General features: G+C 42.9%; 1 protein-coding gene across 1 annotated transcript in view; it reads right to left on the reverse strand.

Moving 5' to 3' along the window:
- The window catches only part of SLC16A7 (solute carrier family 16 member 7), a 178,930-nt gene extending 155,081 nt beyond the window's left edge, over positions 1 to 23,849 (reverse strand). Inside the window, exon 1 of the mRNA XM_065934734.1 lies at positions 23,657 to 23,849. The gene's annotated coding sequence lies outside the window, so the exon portion shown is untranslated. The remainder of the gene's footprint in view (positions 1 to 23,656) is intronic.
- Between the last annotated feature and the right edge of the window lie 2,023 nt (positions 23,850 to 25,872).

Consider the following 25,872-nt stretch of genomic DNA (forward strand, 5'->3'; position numbering starts at 1 on the left):
AAGACTGTAGAGAACATGGCGGCGTTCCAGGACTCACAGAGGACCAGGGTTCCAGAGATCTCAGCAATCAGTATGTGAAGCCAGCACAGAGCAGCCCTGAGGACAGAACATGAGGCTGGGAGACCCACGTTCATGAATGCAGGCATGAGTCACAGTGAAAGAAAGCAGGTCTAGACTTGGGGGAGCTACAGTGGAAACCCGTGGGCCAGCCATGTGGACCGAGTCTTAAACGTTGTTGAAAAATACTGCTAAAAGCTAATCCCTCCTTTAGCTTAATGGGGTACCCCATTCCAGCTTAGCCTCACTGCTCCCAAGGATACTGGGCAGGGACTACTTAATTACATATTCTGCCTCTATGCAGATTGATCTGTAAAACCAAATTACACTTGGGTTGAGCTTGTAAATATAATCAGTGGGCCAGCTGCATAGCTAAGGAAAGCCAACAAAAGGCTGTAGACTCAGATGCTGGTGTGAAGCACAATTTTTTAAAGCAATATTATGAATAATAATAATATAAATATTTCTCCCAGTTTGGAGGGGGTGAACTTTTGTACATAATTTTATGTTCTGATCAATAATCCAATATGATTCCCTTCTGAGATGTATTCTTATCATATATTTTATTTTTCTTCCTCACAAAAGTTTGCATCCTACTTCCTCCACTGCTACACATGCCCTGATTCATTTTCTTGTGAATTTTTTTTCCCCTCCAAAGAAGACACACATGTCTAATTCAATACTGTTTTTATAGTAGTAGAATTACAGATATTGTTCTTTTTGCAAAACTGAGAACAGGAAATGATCAGAAGGACCTTCATCATCAACTTCCCTAGCTAATAAAAATGCCAAGAAAAATGTTATAACTTCTTGAACACCACATAGCAAATACTGTTCTAAATCCATAGGTAAGGCACTCAGTTGATGCCTGCATCCTTAATATCAATTCCAATGCAGATCACATTGTACTGTCTTTATATGCAATTTTTTATAAACACACCTCATTATAAATTCAGTGATTACTTGGACCTTTTCAGAAGAAAGGGTTTCCATATGAAGCAGTAAATAATTTCCAAGTTGATGTGTTGTGCTTTGCATCTAGGGTCCCAACTGTGAATCTATAACAATCAGAGTTGTTCATGAGGGCAAAACCTAAAATAAAGTAAATAATGAAATCGATCTCATGGGCAGGTTATCTATGGTTGCAAGAAATCAAAATTCACTCAATTTAGTTTAAGGAAAGGGCTTCCCAGGTGGTGCTAGTGGTAAAGAATTGCCTGCCAATGCGGGAAACAGAAGAGGTAGGAGTTCCATTTCTGCGTCAGGAAGATCCCCTGGAGGAGGGAATGGCAACCCACTCCTGTATTCTTGCCTGGAGAATCCCATGGACAGAGGAGCCTGGCGGGCTGCAGTCCATGGGTTCGCAAAGAGATGGACACGGCTGAAGCGACTAAGCATGAACACACGGACAGCTTTAGGAAAGGGGGGAGAAAAACAAAAACAGCATCAACACAGAACTCGACGGCAGAGCTGTCGGGCAGCTGCCTTCTCTGACTGTATAGAGCCCTGAACGGTTCCGAGGCTGAGCATAAGAGATAAAATGAGGACTCCCGGGTTGGTGTCTAGTCACAAACATTATCTCCACTACTTAGGACCTTTGTGAACTTTGCGTGGGTGCCTGGTTGCTAGGTCACGTCCGACTCTTCGCAACCTCCTGGAATGTAGCCTTCTGGACTCCACAGTCCACGGGAGTTCCAGGCAAGAACACTGGGGCGGGCTGCCAATCTCTTCTCCAGGGGATCTTCCTGACCCAGGGATGGAAGCCCTGTCTCCTGCATCTCCTGCGTTGGCAGGTAGATTCCTTACCACTGAGCCAGGTTAAGAATCTGCCTGCCAATGCAGAGGATACGGGTTCATCCCTGGTCCGGCAAGATCCCACATGTCTTGGGGCAGCTAAGCCTGGGTACCACAACTACTGCAGCCCCAGCGCCCTGGAAGCTGCGCTCTGCAATCAGAGGGGCCACTGTAACGAGAATCTGCACACCGCAAGGAGAGAAAGCCTGAGCATAGTCACAAAGACCCAGCACAGCCAAAGGAAAAAAAACACATAAAATTAAAGAAGAAAAAAGAAAAGCAGTAGCAGTATTACTCTTACAGTATTAGACAAGATGCCACCGACAGAGTGCTTAGGATAGGGTCTGAGACAGCATGCATTCAATACATGATCGTCCTCATGATAACATGACTGGAATCCTCGTCCTGAGCATATGCCCCACCTCTCTCTGCCTGGCAGCTTCCTCTGTTTGCCCAAGCCAAACAGCCACTAGGTCAGAGTTACCAATTTCTTACAACTTCAGTGCCCGTGATTTCCGCTTTCTTCAGCCCACATCACATGATGCACACATGGTTATCCTCACTGGGCCTGCAGATTTCCTTACGATCTGTCAGCAGAGGTTAAAGCCCTGCCTTTCTGATATGAATATTTCCAATTCATAGATTAATAAAATTCACAGGTGTTTTCCCTCTTAGGCAATATTGAAATAAACTTACTAACAGATGATACAGGCTAAGAAAAATATGAGATACTTGTAAGATGTTAAGTTCTCTGTATGCCTGCACAGCTATCAACGGAAGCTACATAATCACTTTTAACAGATTCAGTAGGATTAACACATGGGGTGAAATAATGGGTTTAAACAACCTCTAAGTTCCTTTGAGTGCATGATTCAATTTACACAGACAGACTATAAAATTGCAAGTCTTCAATAAAAATCTGCAAGATAATTTTGTGCGTGCTCAGCCACTTAGTCATGCCCGACTCTTTGCAATCTCATGGATGGTAGCCCGCCGGCTTCCCTGTCCAGGCAAGAATGCTGGAAGGGCTGCCATTTCCTCCTCCAGAAGATCTTCTCGGCCCAGGGATCGAACCAATGTCTCTTGTGTCTCCCGCATTGACAGGAGGATTCTTTACCACTGAGCCACCTGGGAAGCCCACAATTTAAATTTGCCTTCATTAAAATCCTACTAATCTGAAAAGGAAGAGGGTTTACCTCACACATCAGATTAGGTAAAGGCTAAATGTCCACTTCAATAGAAAGTATCTGGTAGAATCTTCAAGTTTAAGTAAGAAGTCACTCAAAGACTTTAAATGTTCATTTAGATACACCTAACATGTGAAATATTTTAGGGTAGCTGACAAGTTTAAAAAAATTATAAAATAAAATTTCCCAGAAAATTTTTTTATAATCAGGTGTTGTAAATGGGAATATATAGGAACAAGTAAAAAAAATATATAAATCACAAAATTTTTTGGAAAAATATTCTACATAGAAAACACAGCCAATATCTAAGTAAAACAGTATTTCTAAGTCAAAGACATCATTTTTTGCACCAAAATTTAATGGTAGATAGGTGATTCCCACAAAACCAAGGAAAAAGTGAATTGTAGGCAGGAAGACGGGGAATGATGGTGTCAATGGTCAAAATACATAACATTTTCTCTTTGGAAGTTCTTGACTTTAATATGTACATGTTATCAGAGATCACACACACAATAAGAGAGTCATTACTGAACAATTAGTGCTGTTAACTTCCATGCATTTTGGACTTGGAGGGGAACATTCTACTTTAAAAGAATTAGCTTTTGCATGATCTTTATTTTCATTGCCCTGAAGGGTACAGGAAACGTGGAAGGAAAGTCTAGCGTGCTGATTACAGACTTCCAAACATTAGTCAACATTTAGGAAATCTGTTCTGGGCCTTGAATGCAGGTGACTTTTACTCATCTTTTAGCCCCATTTTTTTTTTAATTTTATTTTTAAATGGAGGATAATTATTTTACAATACTGTGATGGTTTCTGCCATACACCAAGATGAATCAGCCATAGGTATACAATGTCCCTTCCCTCTAAAACCTCCCTCCCGTCTCCCTCCACCTCTCCAGGTGGTCACAGAGCACTGGCTTTGGGTTCCCTGTATCATAAAGCAAATTCCCACCGGCTATCTACTTTGCATATGGTAATGCCTATGCTTCAGTGCTATTCTCTGAAATCATCCCAGCTTCTCTCTCCCCAGCTGTGTTCAAAAGTCTGTTCTCTATATCTGCATCTCCACTGCAGACCTGTAGATAGGTTCATCAGTACCATCTTTCTAGATTCCATATATATATATATGTTAATACATGACATCTATCTTTCCCTTTCTGACTTACTTCACTTTGTATAATAGGCTCTAGGTTCGTCCACCTCATTAGAACCAACTCAAAAGCATTCTTTTTATAGCTGAGTAATATCCCATTGTGTATTAGCCCCATTATTGAATACAACTATATTTTTAATTTCATTTGTCTCAATCATGCTAGAAAGTATGGAATGAGCTTATATGGCAACACAACTAGCAAAAAAATACTAAGCATCTATATTTTTAAATCTATAATAACACAGAAATCTATACTGGTCAGCCATGTGGTTTAACAAATGTTTGAGTATGAGGTATAAACAATAAAGCTTTAGAATATGGTGAGAAAAATGATCTAGGGATGCTGAGTTGCCTGTTTACAGAAATCTATGAAGTATAGCAGGTAAGCATATAAATTGTATCGATAATTACACAACTTAGTGATATGGCCACAAGCTATAAATGCTATACAGCTGTAAAAGGAAAGATAATTTTGGGTTACATGTCAGGGAATGGTTCCAATATTGTTTTTTCTTAATATTTTTGCAATACACAGTAAATGTCTTTGCCTCCCACAAGGCAAAAAAAAAAAGAAAAACAAAGAAAAACACCTAAAACCCACACAATTACATAAAATGTGGTCAGTTAACAATAGTAAAATAAAGCTATATTTTAGTAATTAATAACTTTTATCAAAGGAGTTCAAAATTTTAGAATGCCTCTATGTATGATGTGGTAATTCATAGAAATAAGAGGGCAAAATGTCAGTAAAATAAATGTTTTCCTAATGATTAAAAACCTCAAGGTTTAGGAAATCAAAGTTAGTCTATGAATAATAAACAAAATAACCATAGAGACCTCACATGAGATGTGTTCATTTACTTCTCTAATAATGAAGTTATATTTACATTATTTTGAGTAGATTAGGCCAGACCATGGGTCTCAAAAATTAACTCCCCACATCATTTTGCTTTTATTATTATTATATCAACACAAAAATTTTAGTAATCCATATGACCCTGGTGTTTTGCATTTTATTATGGAAAGAGACAGTAGCCACCTACTTTGATATGCATTGCAAAATACCTTAGAATATATTACATGTTTGAACTATGGAAATGAAATCCAAATTCAGTTACTCTTCAGGCACATGTAGGACTTTATAAATAATATTTTCAAAATTCTATTTTGTTTAAACACAGAGGTCTTTCCTCCAGGCACCTTTTCCTTAGTGGTGCTCCATTAAGCGAAATTCTGCTCAAAAATGGCATCTGTAATCAAGTTTGGAAAATTCTGGACTTAGGCATTACCCAAGCAGAGTGTAATTTGGGCGGTAATTTGTCCAAAGCCAAGTGGTGTTTTATGAGTACATTAATAATGATGAATGACGACTTCCCTGGTAGAGTAGTGGGTAATAATCTACCTGCCAAGGCAGGGGACATGAGTTCAATCCCCGGTCTGGGAAGATTCCACGTGCTGAGGAGTAAATAAGGCCACGTGCCGCATCTACTGAGCCTGCACTCTAGAGCCTTCAAGCTGCAACTCCTGAGGCCCACACGCCCTAGAACATGTGCTCCACAACAGAAGGCCGCTGCAACTAAAGAGGAGCCCCTGCTCACCACAACCAGAGAAAGCCCATGTGTAGCAACGAAGACCCAGCACAGCCAGAAAGTAACTAAATAAATTAATTAAAAATAAATAAACAATTGATACCTATATATGTGGGGGCTTCCCTGGTAGCTCAGTAGGTAAAGATTCTGCTTGAGATGCAGGAGATCTGAGTTCAATCCCTGGGTCGGGAAGATCCTCTGGAGAAGGAAATGACAACCCACTCCAGTTCTCTTGCCTGGAAAATCCCCTGGACAGAGGAGCCTGGCGGGCTACAGTCCATGGGGTCGCAAGAGTCGGACACGATTTAGGGACTAAACCACCACCACCACCTATATATGTTAAAAAAATAATGATGGATGAGGATATAATTGCATAAGAATAAACCATTTTGCCTTTATCAATCTTATGAGTATGCATTAATCTAGGAAATATATTCACATGACTAAAGATTTGTCAAATAGAAAATAACATATGCAGATTAGATCTTTTATTTCATTCTTTAGGAAGAACACTAATCCTAAAATTTTAAAAAGTGATCTCATTCACACCACATATTAACTCAAAATACCATGCATTAGAAAAACATCTAGATTAATTATTTAATTAAGTTAGCCATCCACCTCACCAAACAACACATTTATGCCAAGTGCATGTTCAGTCTCTTCAGACATGTCTAACTTTTTGAGATCTCATGAACTGTAGCCCGACAGGCTCCTCTGTCCATGGGATTCTCCAGGCAAGAATACTAGAGAGGGTGGCCATTTATTTCCTTCTCCTGGGGATCTTCCAGACCCGGGGATGGGACGCCCATGTTTTACATACCTAGTATTGGCAGGCGGGTTCTTTACCCCTAGTGCCACCTGGGAAGTCCATTTATGCCACAACATATAACAAAATCTGCAAAGTCTTACTGATTTTAGGTAAATTCTCAAGCATAATATGACTTTTAACTGGGTAATGATGCTAGAAAATATGCTATTAAGTATAATAAAAGAAATGAGTTCCAGTTAACTTTTATCTAATGAATGTTACAGGAAATGTGGAAATGCATAACACATAACTTAGTTCTCCTGTAATGGGCTTACTGGGTAAATGCTGAAATTCCCTTAATTTCTATTGACTATAACTTTCTCCAGAATAAAAGTGACCCAATTTCCCTTCCTCATTCTATTGAACATTTTTTACCTTTATTAAGAGCTGACTTGAGACAACTTGAATAACTAAATATTAATAATAGAAACAAGTAGTCTTAAGATGATAAGAAGATAATTTTTACACAATAAAAGGCTAATAAGATAACTTAAAAATCAACTCACAATATTTCCTTTTTTGTATTCATGAAAAAATATGTTGGAATTTTTTTTGTTAAAAACTAAAATATCTATCAAAATTTAAAGTATATTTAGGAAAAATGAAGAGCTTATCTATAGAGGACAAACACAAATTGGACACTTTTAGAGGACCACCCAGAATATCTGGATTGCATGACAAATTATTCTTGCTGCTGTCTAATTTTTTCAGTTTTGTTTGAAGTAAATGATCAAACAGTTTGGTCAGAAGCAAACAGAGAATTCCCATAAAAAGATGTTATTTAGGTATTATCAGAGTGCTTCCTACCTCCACTAAATACTTTAATAAAGTGCTTCCAACTCTGTTCTATGGCAAGTAAAATGCTGTAGAATGAAATTCCTACTCTATGTATTGATAGCTAAAGGTTACAGCCCAGGGTGGTAAATCTATAGCCAGTTACTTTAGGCATCATGCTGTTGCATGTTCTTTATGGTTTTCTTTGTCAGTCTGGCTTCTGGCAACTTTTAGGTTCCCCTGACCATTATCTGTAGTTTCCCCTTCCAGTAAAGCCAAAGGGCATTTCAGAGGGCAGTCACTAGGTGCTGGCCAGAGTCAATGCCAAGATCCAACAGAGTCAAGTCATGGAGCAGGAACCAGGCCAGGGTCCAAGATGAGGCAACACGCAGGTTCCAACAGGCACATCTTTTTAGAGTCTCCGGCACTTTATAAAGCTCACAGGTAAATCCACGTTATGTGTTCAGAAAACATAAACGCCAGGAGCATAAATGTCTTCATGTTGCTTAGGACACTCGTTCAGCAACATGCCAAAGATGGATTTCTGGAGCAACATGCCAAAGATGGATTTCTGGAGCAACACGCCAAAGATGGATTTCTGGAGCAACATGCCAAAGATGGATTTCTGGAGTAATGGCAACAGCATTCATGACACTATAACTGGAACGGTCACCAAAGATACAAATGCCTGGTCACTCTACTGGGATTATTATTATTGGCACAACTGTGTGACTACATGGTGGACTAGTTTCACAGAGGCAACAAATCTAGCATCTGAATGTCTGCCAATCTTGGCACACACTTCTCTGCACACACCCATTTTCAATCCTATCAGGAAACTACTCCTACAAGAAAATGTGAGAAAAAAAAAGGCAAAAGTCAGTGTCAAGTGAAGGAAAATAAAGTTTTTAGTAGTGATCACTGATATATTGGAAACAAAAATCAAGCTGTAAAATTAAAAAATTCTGAGGTTGTATGTGTTTTTATTTTCAGATTTCTATGAATTTGAGAGAATTCCCAGGAATGTAGAAAGGGGACGTCTGCATAGGCAAATAATACACTTTTTTTTTAAAGCAAACTTCAATTCTCTATTAAAATAAATTTAAAAAGTGAACCTAGAGATTATCATACTAAGTAAAGTAAGAGAAAGACAAATACATGATATCACTTATATGTGGAATCTTAAAAAATTATACAAATGAACTTACAAACAAAAACAGACTTACATACATAGAAAATAAATTTATAATTACCAAAGGAGAAAGGGGGGGGATAAATTATGAGTTTGGGGTTATTAAATATACACTATTATATATAAAATAGATAAACAACATGGACCTACTGTATAGCACAGGGAACTATATTTAATATGCTGCAATAACCTATAATAGAAAGAATCTGAAAAAGAATATATATATAATATACATATATGTGTCCATATATATACATATAAAACTGAATCACTTTGCTATATAGCTGAAACTAACATAGTACTGTAAGTCAGCTATACTTCAATTCAAAAATATCATGGCACATCAACTACCTCGCCTTATCCTGATGCCTTTTAATAACATAAAAAGCATATCAGAAACACTTTCTCTGATATCATTAATTATTTGATGACAAAAGATGGATGGTTCATTTCAGGAGCCTAAACAGTCCTTGTAGAAAGTTTTCGCATCCCAATAAATTATTTGGGGATATCATATTTGCTTTCAGAATTAATTGATACTCCTTAGTTGGCTTAAAGCTCAACATTCAGAAAACTAAGATCATGGTATCTGGTCCCATCACTTCATGGAAAACAGATGGGGAAAGAGTGGAAATAGTGTCAGACTTTATTTTTTGGGGCTCCAAAAACACTGCAGATGGTGATTGCAGCCATGAAATTAAAAGACGTCTACTCCTTGGAAGGAAAGTTATGACCAACCTAGACAGCATATTAAGAAGCAAAGACATTACTTTGCCAACAAAGGTCCGTTTGGTCAAGGTTATGGTTTTTCCAGTAGTCATGTATGGATGTGAGAGTTGGACTGTGAAGAAAGCTGAGCACAGAAGAATTGATGCTTTTGAACTGTGGTGTTGGAGAAGACTCTTGAGAGTCCCTTGGACTGCAAGGAGATCCAACCAGTCCATTCTGAAGGAGATCAGTCCTGGGTGTTTATTGGAAGGACTGATGCTGAAGCTGAAACTCCAATACTTTGGCCACCTCATGAGAAGAGTTGATTCATTGGAAAAGACCCTGATGCTGGGAGGGATTGGGGGCAGGAGGAGAAGGGGACGACAGAGGATGAGACGGATGGATGGCATCGCCCACTCGATTGGCATGAATTTGACTGAAGTCTGAGAGTTGGTGATGGACAGGGAGGCCTGGCGTGCTGCAGTTCATGGGGTCGCAAAGAGTCGGACACGACTGAGCGACTGAACTGAACTGAACTGAACTGAATAGGATTATTGATCATAATCTTATATGTTTTCAACTTGAATCTGTGTGTGTTCTCAGTCTCTCAGTTGTGGCCAGCTCTTTTGACTCCAAGGACGATAGCCCACAGGCTCCCCTGCCCGTGGGATTTTCCAGGCAGGAATACTGGAGTGGGTAACCATTTCCGACTCCAGAGGATCTTCCTGACCCAGGGATGGAACCTGCATCTCCTGTGTCTCCTGCATCCCCTACACTGGCAGGCAGACTGTTTACCACTGTGCCACCCCGGAAGCCCCTAGACTATTCATACAAGTGTTCCGTTAACAAGGGAGCATTTCCTTTTTTCCCCATCCACTCTGTGCTAGAAAATAGTATTCAGTAGGTGGTATGTATATGTGCTTAGTTGCTCAATTCTGTCCGATTCTTTACGATCCCATGGACTGTAGCTCACCAGGCTCCTCTGTCCATAGGGATTCTCCAGTCTAGGATACTAGAGTGGGTTTCAGGGCCCTCCTCCAGGGGATCGTCCCAACCCAGGGACCGAATCCAAGGCTCCCACATTGCAGGTGGATTCTTTACTGTCTGAACCACCAGGAAAATCCTCAGTAGGTGGTAAGAATACCTTATAATTTTCCCAACCTTCCTTGATTGGATATCTTTTGCGGGTCAAGGAAGGGACATTTAAATTGCAATGTACAAATTACATTCTATTGTCAATGGCAAAGAAAAGTCCCATTCATATTGTGTGCTAGTGGATAAACAAGACATAGCATTCAATCCAACTGTCTCACATTTTAAAACATGTAGTACCTCAATTATATATCTTGAAGTTGTTCTTCTATGAAAGAAATACATTTTAAAACAATGATGTTGGAATTTCATTACAGCACCATCTTCAACATGCTACAGTTGAATGCTCCTGTTCCTATAACGAGGCTATGTAAAGAGCTAAATTGCTTATAGTGGGAAACTTCCTAAGTCCTTTTGAAATGGACTCTGTATAAGATGAATTCTTGCAATGAATTTCAAGTATAATGAAGTTATGGTACTTAAATGAACCAATTATTACTAAGATTTTTTTTAAATGTGACATGAATAGTTTTTCTTATTAAGGTATAATTGGAACTGAATGTACCTATTTTAAAAAGCATAATCAAGTACTCAAAAAAAAAGGTTAGAACAATATTCAGATCCCAATTTATTTAAACATAGCCTTCATTAAATACTGTTATCCATTTTTTCTCAATTTCTTGGTACTAGCATTCATCCCAAAAATGCACAGTTCACAGAGCTGACATTTTTGAAAGGATTATTCATGCATGCTATGGTCTGAATGCTTGTGGCCCCCCAAACTCATGATCAAATCTTATGCCCAAGGCAATCATTTCAGGAGGTAAGGCCTTTGTGAGGTGTTTAGGTCATGAGGATGGAGCCCTCATCAATGGAATCAGTACTCTACTATAGACCCCCAGAGGATTTCGCAGGTGGCACTAGAGGTAAAGAACCCACCTGCAGGAGACATAAGGAAGCAGGTTCAACCCCTGGAAGATCCCCTGGAGGAGGGCACAGCAACCCACTCCAGGATTCTTGCCTAGAGAATCCCATGGACAGAGGAGCCTGGGGGGCTACCGCCCACGGAGTCACAGAGCGCTGGCCATGACTTCAGCCTCTTAGCACACAGACACAGACCTCACAGCGCTCCAGAGCCCCTTCCGCAGTGCCAGGACACAGCTAAGAGTCTGCAGCCCAGAGCAGACCCTCGCCCAGCCACACGGGCACCCTGATCTCTGACTTCCAGCTTCTAGGACCCTGAGAAATGAATGTGTTGTTTATAAGCTACCCAGGCTGCGGTATTTTGTCACAACAACCCAAACGGACTGACAATACGAAAGAGAGACAAAATGCAATTTTGCCAACATTTCTCTTGTCCTCTTCATGTTTGGTTTGTTTTGTGTGAAAGACTTAGAGGTGTGAATTTCATATTTAAAAGCAGGACTCTTTTAAAAACAGCACATTCAAAAAGGACAGAATTCTAAGTGTTTCTCTATTATCTTCCCCACAAGTTCCCTTCTCTATAAAATGTGTGTGCAGAGAGGGAGGAGTCTACTCCCACCTGGGACGACTACACGGAACAGAGGGGAAAATGTGGATTTTGGAAATAGAGCTAACCCCCCTGACACATCAGATGCTCCCTTTCTTCCTAAATTAGTGAAAACGATACAGGATAATCATGTAACAGGGCTGTTGATGTTGTCAGATAATGACTTTCTGGATTCTGTGAGGTGATATCTGTAAGCCCCTGCAGCTATATCTCTGAATACGTGTCTTCTCTTCTTTCTTTTCAAATTCCAAAAATCTAAGTATGTAAATCCTTTGAATGCCAAGAGAAGACTAAAAAATCACATCTTTCCATTTAGATTTTATAGACCACAGCTCAGTATCTCACTGTATTGCTGAGGAGATGTTAGTAGTACTGCTTTAAGACAAAAACTACTAAAGTAAGATGTTTAATAAAATGTGAAATAATTTAAAATAGTTTTGTGACCCCATGGACTGTAGCCCGCCAGGCTCCTCTGTCCACGGGATTTCCCAGGCAAGAGTACTGGAGTGGGTTGCCATTCTCTTCTCCAGGGGATCTGCCCAGCCCTGGGATCAAACCTGTGTCTCCTTTGTCTCCGTCACTGGCAGGCAGATTCTTTATTGTAGAGCCACTGGGGAAGCCCAATTTAAAACTGATTATATCCTTAAAAAGTTGGAGGGAACATTTACTCTTAAATGAAAGTTACAGATCAAATATGCATAACAATTTTGATACTGAAGTATCCCAATGAACAGTAATAATTAGGTTTCTAAGCATTTAGAATGAGATTTTTAAATTGGTAATACAGCTATATAAGTGTATATGGCCTTTTTTGAAATAGTTGAAAACACATGTAGATAATGGGCCCACAAAGGTTAATAGAGTAATAAAACTGTTGTTGGTAAAAATAAATTTAAAACAATAAATTTTGCATGCTCCCTCATTGAAGTGTTTTTATCTTTAAATTACCACGTTACTAGGAAAATTAACAATAAAAAAGGAAACAATTTTTAGATGAACTTGAGATCTGACATTACTAAATCCTCCAGTAGAAGGCCATTGCTGTGTGTAATTCATGTGCTCCCCAGGGCACAGGGGCCAGGTGACTCTCCAGAGGGATGCTAACGTGGTCCACAGGGGATGGGCTTCCATTGTCTTATATCCCCTGCGGTTTCTTCTGAATTGTTCACCTTTTCCTACCTACTTATTACGCTGTCCTATCAATTAGGAATATGCAAATATTCCTGCAGTATCTGCCACTTTTTAAGTTCAGAAAAAGAAACTGGTACACTGACTGTTTTTCTTCTGAAAGAGGCCATAGCTTTAGGAAAACACATTCAAGCATTTTATTGCTACATTGAAGACACCAGACAATAAATACCTGGAATTCATATGGTACTAGGAAGCGGCACTACAGAAAAAGGAGGACATTACAAATAACTGAACCTCAAGAGGCAGAGTTAAGAGCTATGGACCTCATTTTACTTAGACTATTCATCTCTCAGCTCTAAAACGTTTCCACTTCTTTCACTGACGCTTTCTTTGATCACTCCATTACATAGCAAAGTCTCCTTCTGGAATCCTAGAGCAGGGGTCAACAAATACACTTCTCTAAACTGAAAGATTTTTCTCTAAACTGAAGGATATTTTTCTCTAAATTGAAAGTTTTCTCTAAACTGAAAAATATTTTAGGATTAGCAGATTTAATCACAACTATTGAACTCAATCTGCCTCAGAAAACAGAAACAAATGGGTGTGGTTATATTCCAGAAGAAAACTTTTTATTTATATGAACAGGAAGGAGACCAGATGCAGCTCAAGGATTATTTATACTTGGTTAACCATGTTGCAAACAATCAATGTTCTATGATTTTGACACTCAATCCTACTTGATTGTTCCTTTAACTCCCCACACAGAGAATGTCTCTGAAATTAGTCTCCTTAGGGAGATCAGGAAAGATGACTTAGACATAATCTTTTCGAGTTTCTGTGCAGATTATTTCATGGAGCAATGCTCAATTATTTACTGATTTAAATTGACTTAACATATGCAAGCAAGATCTAGTTGCCATTAGCAGCCTAGCTGCACTGGAACGTCTACTGAGACACTGACCTCCGGGGTTCTCTAACGGGCAGCCTCCTCTAGCTGAGTTTTTTTTCTACCTGCATATGTCTTACTTGGTAATAATGAGGAATAGAAATTCTATTCTTAAAAGATCAGACACATAGGAAGCACTTAAACGTTGCTTTAAAAAAAAGCACAATAGTTGACATAGGTTTGTATCTTAGTATGAACAAACACCTCTAAATCGTGATAGCATAATCGCTAGTGTTTTTCCCTTTGCCACAGTCTTTAAATGTGTTTATATGTGCTACTACTTTTAAATGGAAAGTCAGGAATTTCCATCTTAAAACTCCTTTGGGATATATTCCCAGTTGATGTTACTAATTTTGTGTCTATGCGAAAAATTCAGCACTTAAATATTTTTGCACCATCAATATCGATGTTGAATTATCTTCCTATATATGTGTCAAAACCCAGAGTTAAAAAAAAAAGAAACAGAGCTTTGTCTATATGGGAAACACCCATATTACTATAAGGTCAATGAGTTGTTGTTCTTTGAATTTCTTACTTGGATCAGGCTGTGAAAATAATATTATAATTCATAAATAACTGTGCGCAGAAGAGGATTTTTCAAGTATAAAGAGGCTCTGCCTCAAAAAGGACCAAAAATATTAGTAGAGATAAAAGAAAAATAATTATGATTACCACTTATGTTACCTGCATTATTTTTTTACTCTCCAGCAGCAATCCTGTGATATAGGCTTTATTGTTTCCATTTTTAAAAATGAGGCAACTGAGGCTCTGAAGGTTTACATAGCTTGATTTGGGTTAAACAGCTGAGATGTGGCTAAATCAAAATTCCACCAAGGTCTGTCTATCTATCCACAAAGACTCTGACCCAACATGTGACACGGTGATGGAGAAAAAAGGGAAAGAGAAAAGAGAGACCCACAGAATAAGACAGACCAGAGGGCACAGGACCCTGGAGCTCTACGCAAACCTGATGGAAAGACAGAAATTGCTTAAACTTGCTATGAAAATAGGTTCCATGATTTGTGTGACTCGAGACGAAGAGGAGCTTACTGTTTTATTCACAGCCATCTCTAACATCTAAAACGGTGTCTGGAGCACAGTGGATGAATAAATAGTTGTTATTAAAGGATTACATTCTCCGGCTTGAAATATGTCAGAGGCTTTATTCAAAATCCCACTTCACGGCAGATGTGACAGGTACATGTCCATGAGAATTCTCCAGATGCCCCACTGTTCATGTACCCACCGCTGCCCACAGCCTGGAGTATGCACAGGAGTCCTGCCACCCTCTGCACACCCCCACCCCATCATCTTGCTACCTGTGCTGAAGGGATCGAATCCTGGAATTACTGTTTATTCAGTCCCTAATGGGTCCCCAGCCTCCTTGAGTCCACAAGTGAGAAGAGGTCATTATTGTCTCGAAGCCTTTTAGTTTGGTTCCAGATATTTCCTTTAAAGAGTAAGGAAGTCCTATCATTCATTCTTCCAACTCTGTGTTTTAACAGATCAAGCCCTGTTATCCTTGACTAGTTTTTCTTTTTTTAACATCTCTCAAACTTCCTTCCTCTAGAATCTCTTAAAATCCTGTGCAGAATTGCATATTTTAAAATACTAATATTGAGAAGGTACATTGTGGTTAATAGATTCAGGACCAGATCCCTCCACTGACAAGATGTGACAACCTTGGGCAAGATACTTAACCTCTGGCCCTAATTCCCTCACCTGTAAAATAAGGGTCATAATAATGTTTTCTCATAAGGCTTGGAGGATTAAATTAGTTAAAAATGTGTAAGATGAATATGTAAAATGATGCCTGGCATGTAGAAGTCCTAGATAAAGGCAAGCTATTTTTACTCAAAGTAATCTCTATAGCTTTACCTAAGAGCCACATCTTTGGTCTCTAAATTCACTTATTACACACACACACACATACATACAGCGTGTTAGGTTCTTTACCTCGTATGGCATGAATCTGCAAAGACAAGTAATTTTATTGAGGGGCTAATTTCTAATTGTAAACAAAATTTAAAATGAGCTTCCTTCTTTCTCCCCTTCCAGTGTTTATTCATTTATTCATTCATTATGCTCAGCGTAATGGGCCACAGAAAGAAAATGTTCAGCTCTGAGGTAACGGTGGGCCCTTCCAAAGGCAGATCTCGCTGTATGCCTTTATTTCCCACCTTCTAATTTCATCTGAGAAAAGATGACACCAATGGCCAGTGAGATCATGAGCAGGTGATCAAACACTTATATTCATAAACAACCATTTTCAGCCTTCAACTATTTTGTACATAAACGGACTTTCCTAAACTTGAACGCTTCCAGAAACATAGCAGCCCTAAAAACAAGCTTAACCAGGTCACATAAAGAAGAGGTAGAAAAGTGAATATGTTACATTCATAGAGAAAACATAAGACACGTGAGCTGTCACCACAAATGTACAGGCTGTCAATCAACCCAGAAAAAGATTTATTTTGTGTGCCGCCAGAAAGCTAAGGACCCTCGGCAGCAGGAAGAAGAATGCAGTCACAGCTGGAACCGCCTTTGAAAGAACAGGCTGCCTGAGTACACATCTGTTGTTGTCAGTGGCTGAGTCGTGTCTGACGCTCTGTGACCCCATGGACTGCAGCATGCCAGGCTCCTCTGTCCTCTACTGTCCCCTGGAGTTTGCAATACACATACTGAAGTCTTAAAAAAGCTTCTTGTACCTATCCAGAGGCTTCAGAGAAAATTTGAATGTGGTGTTTACACCCCGCTTTGAAGGCTGAAGCTAGACATGGAAACAGCAGGAGGCTAGAGCATTTTAAGATGAAAGAACAGCATGGCCAAAAAGGTGGAGGCAGGAGACAGAATGAAAATAAATGAGGCACAGGGGGCAGTTCAGTTTGACCTGAGGATGGTGGCAGTGGGAGATGAGCTTGGAAAAGATTGTCGGAAACACAGAGATTGAAATGTTGGTCCTTAGACCTAGGAAATGGGAGTCACAATGTTATTAACATACAGGAAAGGGAGGTGTGTTTCAGTGAGAGTATCTGCAGGCACACACAGAATTAACTAGTACACTGACAAACTATTAGCAAGGACATCAGCTAAGGGACTAGGGCGTGAGTCTAAGTACTATGTCAAAAGTGCCTGGACTCCGGCATCATCAGAAATGAGGACACCGATGAAAGAAGTAATTTGAATGTCTTAGCAACTGACTGTAAAATACACGGCCGGGGCAGGGGGTGGGTGGCTTGAGGTTCTTGTTCTAGATTGGAATACTAATACCAATAAAAGAAAGGGAGCCGACAGAAGCAAAGAAGAGTGTTCAGAAGAGACCGCAGGATGCTGGCGGCGTCTGCAGCGCAGAAGACGGGAGCTGTCCAGCAGGCATCCGGAGAGTTCTGGCCACAGCTATGAGAAGGTCAGGGTTGAAGATAATGGCTTGAGTGTTACTCCTACTGAGGTCAAAGCACAGTCCAAGAGAGGACAAGCTCTGCCAATGGATCAAATTTAGACAAGAGAATTCGAAACAGAAATTGAGGAGCACATATTTGAGTGAGTAGGTGAAAGGGCACGTCGCTCAGTCGTGTCTGACCCTTTGAGCCTGCCAGGCTCCTCTGTCCATGGAATTCTCCAGGCAAGAAAATTGGAGTGGGTGTCCATTCCCTTCTCCAGGGGATTTTCCTGACCCAGAGATCGAATCCAACTCTCCTGCATTGCAGGAGCATTCTTTATCATCTGAGCCACAAGGGAAGCCCAAGAATAGTGGAGTGAGTAGCCTATCCCTTCTCCAGAGGGTCTTCCCAATCCAAGAATCGAACCAGGAGGGGTCTCCAGCATTGCAGGCAGAGTCCTTACCAGCTGAGCTATGACATGAAAGGAAAGTCGAAGAGGAAGCCACTAATGAGCAATCAGAGAAGCAGGAGAAGCGCAAAGAGCACCTAGAAATCAAGAGGAGTTTAAGAAGCAGCAGTGCCAACACTGCCAAAGGCTGTGAACAGTGTGGTCAGTGGAGATTTAGAGCCTCAGAGGTCAGTTATAACCTGATTATAAAATGTTAATACTTAATATATTTTACAAGGAAGAACTCACTCCTTCAAAGTACTTTCACATATTACTCTTTTTATCCTTTGAAGAAAACAGAAAAGAATTTCTTACTGGAAGATAGACCGATTTCAAAGATAATGTCCTTAAACATTTTCAATTTGATTTTACTGGCCAATAATTTTCAATCACATATAGTACCTTTCTTCCAAAAAGTGTCTTCAATGTCAGGGGACACTTTTGGTAATTATGACTAAGGGCAAACTATCAGCATATGGAGGGTAGGGGTCACAGACACCAAGTGTCCTGCAATAAAAGCGGCATTCCTACACCATGCAAAAGAGCCCTGCCCAAAATGCCAACGCTGTCTCCTGTCGAGAAACACTGTTTATCACTGAATGTTGCGGTGGTGGTGGTTTAGTCGCTCAGTCTTGTCTGACTGCTTCCGACACCATAGACTGTAGCCTGCCAGGCTTCTCCGTCCTTGGGATTCTCCAGGCAAGGATACTGGAGTGGGCTGCCATTTCCTTCTCCAGGGGATCTTCCCAACCCAGTGATCAAACTGGGTCTCCTGCCTTACAGGCAGATTCTTTACCGACTGAGCTACAAGGGAAGCCTGTCACTGAATGTACCTTTTGTATATTTCAGAAAAACTGACAGAACTTCAGTTTCTGACATTTTGGAGAATCAATTTCAAACACAGGCAAACATTATTAATACAATTCATCCCTTAGAAACTTTTCAAGTGAATGCATGCCTTTCAGTTTTACTGTTTATTCATGTCTAATCTAGTTCCAAAAGAAATAAGTCTTCAAATAAATTACTTAGTAGAGCAGCTTCTTACAACTTATAACTCTTCTATACATTAAGTCTAATTAGAAACTGTTTAGGAGTGTGGATGATTAATAATACTACATGTCATTGTGTTATTAGGTGTGAAACAGCCAATGTTTAATGTAAACACTTTTTGAAAATGCCAATATTTTGTACAGACCTTTACTTATCTAAAGAAATATTTCTGTGTTACAATGGTAGATACTTTCTAGTTACATACTAGATACTTTCAATTGAAATTTTTAATTTTTTAAATTAAATGCCATGGTTTAATTCCAAACATGACCAAACATTAATCAGCAGCTCAGATAACTAAACCAAATTATTGTTGTTTAGTTGCTAAGTCATGTCTGACTCTTTTGCAAATCCATGGTCTGCAGCCCACCAGGCTCCTCTGTCCATGGGATTTCCCAGGCAAGAATACCAGAGAGGGTTTCCATTTCTTTCTCCAGGGTATCCCGCTGACCTAGGGAATGAACCCGCAACTCCTGCATTGGCAGACAGATTCGTTACCACTGAGCCACCCGGGAAGCCCTACTAAACCAGAGAGTATGTCATTTTTTTGTGGAACTATCTTAACTGCACAAAACTTTTAACAAAAATATCTTTACACCAGCATCTTGTAATTGTCACCCAAATGCCTTGTAACATTTTCATGAACTTATCTGGGATTTCAATAAAGGTTAATAAAAACAAGTGACTCTTCCACGTAGGTAGATTAGGACCCTGTATTCACCATTTCAGAGGCCTATTGAGAAAATGAAGCTTTCTCTGTAAGCTTTTAAAAGGAAGTTCTATTACTCACGGAGATTTAGTGTGTGCAGTTGTTTCTCAACACATTCCTACATACTTTGATCCAAATAATTTTGAGAAAGTCAACAAGGATGACCTCTCAGTGAGAGTTCATTCAATGTCTTATTATGCAATTCAGCACTATCATGCCATCTACTGAGAAAGTTTGCTTTTCAAAGGGTTCCCAAAAAATCTGTTAAGAAGAATAAACCAGTGAACCTTATAAAAACCTATTCGTCTTAAGGCCAAATATTTAATGCCTGACACTAATTACCTTTTTAAAAAAAAAAAAACATTTATTCATTGCTTCTCAAACTTTATACCTATGAGTCACCTGGGGATCTTTTTGTTTAAAAAAAATTATTAAAAAAAAAAAAAAAAAACATTTATTTACTTGGCTGGCATGTGGGATCTGGTTCCCTGATCAGGGATGGAACCCGGACCCCGGCATTGGGAGCGCAGAGTCTTAGCCACTGGACCACCAGGAGAGGCCCCGCACCTTTTAAAACAAGAGTTAATGCAAGTATGAAAGATTTGGATTTTTTACGTTTATTTTTTATTGGAGGATAACTGCTTTACAATATTGTGGGGGCCTCTGCTATACATGAGTGTGAATCAGAGACCACACATTGACTTATTTCTATGCTTGTGCTCACCCAGTGTAAATAACAAAGGACAAGGCAAAGAAATCATAAAAAGACCCTCAACTCTCCCGCCCCCAGGGCAGAGTTCCAGGAGGAATTCCCCAACAGACTGAGAGTTGTGGGCAGGAAAGGATGCTCACGCTTCCTGTTTCTCCCCCCCTCCTTGCTTCACTTTTTCTATAATCAGTTGCTCAGGACTATCACCCGCCAGGCACCACACGAGGAAGGAAGAACACGACAGACGCAGTGCCTGCCTCCATCAGCTTCAAGCAGCAGAAGCCACACTACGCAGCGGCTGGTCACCGCCCACGTGGGCGCTCACCCCCGCTCAGCCACGTGCGAGCTGGGCACTTGGAGTCAGCTTCTTAACTCTGCGCCTCTTCCGTAAATGTGAATGTCGACAGATCCTCCTCTTAGGATTGTTACAGTGAGAAAAGGAGGTAACAGACAGCGCCCAGAACATGGTGAGCATTATAGAGAAAGCGTTACAGGGACTATACTCTTGGGCCTCTCGGGGTGAGGGGATAAGTCTGTCCAAAGTGCAGAAAAAACTTGCTGCTCAACCTCTTAAAATAAAAAAAAAAGAAAAGAAAGAAATCCATTAGCTAAGACATTCTTCAGGGAAGGGATGTCCTGCCTTCATAACAACAGAAAATCCTCCGCTACTTGTTTATACGGGGTCAACGGGCAAATGGATGGGGCTGAACACACAGCTTCCTGGAGCAAGGTGCTCTTCTCAAACGTGCCTCTGAGCACATCTTACATTTCTTAAAACTGCTACATCCTTTCAAATGCCTTGAGATACATGCTTCTTCCATTGAGAAGGAAACAAACGGCAAAGAGGACAGAAGATCAGCCCGGATGACTAGATGGTTTTGGTTTATTTTTGAGAGCAGAATTCCAACCTTGTTCATCTTTGTAACCACACTGCAGTGTCTGGAGTGATTTTAGGGTTTCAAAAATAGCTAGTTTATTTTTGTCAAAATAGAGTTTTCTTTATTTTACTTCTGGCAGCGCTGGGTCTTTGTTGCTCTCTGGTTGCCAGGAGCAGGCGCTCCTCCTCAGCGTGCTGTTGGGGCTCCTCATCGCAGCGGCTCCTCTGGTTGAGCAGCCGGGGCTCTGGGTCAAGTGGGCTTCAGCAGTTGCAGCACGTGGGCTCAACAGCTGGGGTGCGCAGGATCCGCTGCCCTGAGGGATGCGGGATCTTTCTGGACCAGGAAGAGCCCGGTCCCCTGTACCGGAAGGCGGATTCGGGATCACTGGACCACCTTAGCTAGTGGATTTTTCAGGTGTTTTCAGTACACTTTATTCCTCACAATAGCACTTCGGGGTAAATACCACTAATTTCATTGTATGAATAAGAAAAACTAAGGATAAGAGTGTTAAATAATTTCTTAGTCTTACAAAAGTGAAGAAGTGAGCTTGAAATCCAGGTCCAACTCTAAAGTTAATTACCTTTTTCCACGTGAATGTCTCAAAAAAAAAAAGTTTGATAAATGAATATATAATGAAAAGCAGTTGCAGGAGACTTCTTTTACTTCTGATCCATGATCCAAGAATATAACTCTCCATAAAGGATATTTCTTTCAGTTTCTTTGCTCTTTTTCCCTTCAGGAGGGCTCAAGGCCAAAAATATCAGCTAGATGTTATAAAAGAGTAAATGCACGTCTACAAATAAACTGAGCGTTTATAGGAAAGGGCACTAATTTGGACACAGAAACAAGTGTTAAAATTTCCGTTCACTTACTGAAACAGCCCAAAGGGGAGGGGAGTACGTAATTGCAAACTGCTGATGTGAATTTTGCACACACACACAAAAAATCTAATTTCTGACTTTATGAGTTGTTACACAACACCCTGAGTTGCCTAAGTAATCTTTCCCTTTTACTGAGATCATCCCGTTGCCGGCTGACTTAGATTGCTTTAAACGCAATGTGCCCAGAAGCAGAAACTGGGGCTAAGATTGCCTCACCAGGGCCATGAAAGGGTCACCTCATTCAACCCCCATCAGTCTCTGCTCCCAGAACCTAGCTCTAAGTTTTCAGCCAAGTTCCCCCAAAATGCACACTTCGTACTCGGGATTCCAATGACACAGCACGGACAAGCCAAGGGTCCGCTGAAAGTCTGCGCCCTCCTGAGTTCCCAGTTTGGATTTGAAGCACTGGGCGCCAGGAAAGGGCAGCTAGCGCTCACTGCTTCCTTCTGCCCACGCCTTCCGCACCACCCTCATCACAGCGCGTGGTTTTACCCGCCCGCTGTGCCCCTGAACACACCCGAGAAAGAAGATACGACAGCCTAGCTTCACTACTACCGCCAGAGGCACTTGTAGAGTACGTCTCCTCTCCCGCGCGTGTTGCGTGTGTAATCTTAACATCCCTGACGCAGATCACCAATTCCCCTCCTCAGCCCTACCGGGAAGGTGGCCTCGGTCACAACCCCCCGCACCCCCACCCCGCCCTGCCAAGACCCGTCTGCAATTTCGCGGAAGTTCGGGAGAAAATCGGGGTGGAGACAGACAGCAGCCGCCCCAGCAGCATCCGCCCGCGAAGGAGGCAGTTCACACGTGAGCCGCCTCAGCAGCCTGCTCGCTACCTGGCTGGGCCTGGCACCCCCAGCGTGGCGCCGCAGCTCTGCCAGGAAACACAGCCCGGAGGCGCAGGCCCTCCTCCGCCCGCGTTAACGCGCGATTCTTTTCTGTCCCCGGGTGTGTTTCTCCCTTACACCTTTCTCTCCTTCAGCCTCGCCCCCGCCAGGCTACCTGGGACCCCAAACAGAACAGATCTCACCCGCCCCCACCCCGGTATCTCGCCCCTCTTGCCAGCCTCCGAGTGCGACCATCTGCTAAAGAGGAGGCTCTCCATACACCCTCAGCCCCACGCCCGCCGCCGCCCAACACCCGGCTTCTCCGGCCTGGGTCACCCCGCTGTGCTGGCGGGCGCGGCCGAGATGCTGCGGAGAGGCGCCAGGTGGGGACGTGCCGGGGAGACTCGCAGGTCCAAGAAGGGGGTAGGGGGCGCCTCGGAGCCCGAGCTCCAGGTGCGGCCCCCGGCGGCCGGCGGCGCGGAGCGCCCACCGCGCGGGACCCTCGGGACGCCCTGCCCGACGCGCGCGCGCCCGGAGCCCGCGCCCGCCTGCGCCCCCGCGGGTCCCGCGTTGCCGCCCGCGCGCTCCGGTGACGCCAGCTCTCCGGCGGCCGCTGCGGGGAGTTTTGTCTATATAAGGGCTCGCCGGCAAACTCGGCTTTGGCGCGCGTGTCACAGACTGGCCACTATTTTCACACGCGCGTGCCGTTCGCCGGGCAGCTCGGGTGACAGGCGCGCGCTCGCCCGCCTCTGCGCCAGCGTCCCCTCCTCCTCCGGCTCCTCGTTTCCTCCCGGGGTGTGACTTACTTGACCCGGTCTCCGGCCCTGGGGTGGGCGCTGCAGCGGTCCGTCCGCCGCCAGTTCGCCTCGCTAGCAAAGGGTGACTGGAATTATTTATTTATTTCTGGCCCCGGACGAGTCCTCGCCCGCCGCCGGAGGTGGAGGAGGAGGCGGCGGCGGGGAGGGGAGGCGCGGCGGCCGAGCGCCCTAGTGGATGCCGAGGAGCGCGCGCCGCGCCACCGGGGGAGGGCCGGGGAGGGCCCGGGGGGAGGGGGCCGGGGAGGGCCCGGGGGGAGGGGGAGGGCTCCGGGGGGAGGGGGGGGCCCGGGGGGAGGGCGGAGGGGAGGGGGCCGGGGAGGGCCCGGGGGGGAGGGGGCCGGGGGGGAGGGGGAGGGGCCGGGGGGAGGGGGCCGGGGAGGGCCCGGGGGGGAGGGCTCCGGGGGGAGGGGGAGGGCCCGGGGGGAGGGGGCCGGGGAGGGCCCGGGGGGAGGGGGAGGGCTCCGGGGGGAGGGGGCCGGGGAGGGCCCGGGGGGAGGGGGCCGGGCAGGGCGGCGGCGATCCCCCGGGGCGTGGCGCGAACCCGGGGCCGCGGGGGGCGCCGGCCGCAGCCCTGACTGCGGGCCGACTGAGCATGCTCCAGGCGGCTGTCGGAGACGCTGCGCTGCTCGGGCGCCGCTCTGCAGATTTCCGTTTTGACCCAGAGCGCGCCTGCAGACCGGTCGAGCTGTGGCTCCGCGTCGGCGGGGCCGCGCTTTACTGAAGTGCTTGGCGCCCACCCTGGGAGCCGGCGCGCGGCACCTTTGTGTGGGTGCCCTGGGCAGCAGGGCGGGGAAGGCCGAACCGAAGGAGGGGAGCCTGGCCCAAGGCGCGGAGACGGAAGACCCTCCCCGCAGCTCGAGTGCGGGGCCCTTCTTCAGCTGAAGTCTTCTGGGGGGCGCAGGAAGAGGGACCACTGCGCTGCTGGAGATTCGGTTCAGCCTCCGCATCACTCACTCTAAGGGAAAAGTAAATTTTACCCCGAGGGCGGAGGAGTAGCACAGAAGGACTTGGAAATGGGAAACAAGTGAGAGAAAGCCTTTTGTAAATGATTTCGTTTTAGTTTCTCAAGTTACATATATTTATTTTTTGGCCACATGGCCTGTGGGGGTCCTAGTTCCCTCACGGGCGGAACCACGCGCCCCGTGCAGTGGAAGCAGAAGTCTTAATCACTGGACGGATGGGGAAGTCCTTCAAAGTATTTAATTCTTCAAAATAGGACAGTTATTTGCTAGGCACACGGTCACGCTCACGCTCTCACTGCTAGGGATAATGGTAAAATCAGGCTTGGTTTGATCTCTTCTACGTTTATTCTCTCCTCCTGTCTAGACATGTTTTGGGGGAAGTTGGAAAAAGGAAGTGCTGGAAATGAACATTTACATTGGCTTCCTGTAATATTTTTAAAGTTGAAGTATTACTTAGAGAAAAAGAAAGACTCTGGAAGAATAATCAGGATCTTGGATTTGAGAAATCCAAGATTTGAGAAATCCAATCCAAATTTTCCAGATTTTCGGTCAATTTAACTGACCCTCCCCTTTTCCTGCTCCAAAAAAGAAGTGAGATACAAATGTTGCATTCATCTTAGGTAAAATTGTAACTTATTAGAAGCTTTTGTTTGTTCTAGAAATTAAATCATTTCTAAAACACCAAGATAATTTAATTGAAATAATTGCAATTTTGAAGCCCAAGGGAAAAAGAATCAAAATGGTGTTATGGTAATAATTATAATAAATACTTATTTATTAAATGCTTATCGCTGTCAGACACTGTTGTAGGTACTTACATGAATTATCCCAATTAATACAATAACACTATTAGATTTCTTGGCTGGAAAAAATACACCACATAGGAGTTGTGAGTTGTTTAATTTGAGGAAAAATGAGGTCCCCAGCGTGGAAGCCAGCATTTTGGATAGCTCTGGGAAACAGCCCTGAAGAGCCAGGGTGAAGGTCAGGATTTATGTGACTTTGGTGGAGGTGGGGTTACATGCAAACAAGCACATGTTTTTGCAGAAAGTTGCTGCTAGTCACGGGGAGTAGAGGTCACCATGAAGGATTTTAATGCTTTTATAGATATGAGAAGATGTAAGAATCAGGCTTGTAAAACTTTCTCCTGAAAAATATCTATCTGAAGGCCTTTTCTGCCAGTTTTTTTCAGAGCACAGAGCGCCTCATTCCTAATCTCCACTCAGAACTCCTTTCAGGGGG

The sequence above is a fragment of the Muntiacus reevesi genome, chromosome 4 (genome assembly GCF_963930625.1).
Source record: "Muntiacus reevesi chromosome 4, mMunRee1.1, whole genome shotgun sequence".
In the NCBI taxonomy this organism is placed as follows: domain Eukaryota; kingdom Metazoa; phylum Chordata; class Mammalia; order Artiodactyla; family Cervidae; genus Muntiacus; species Muntiacus reevesi.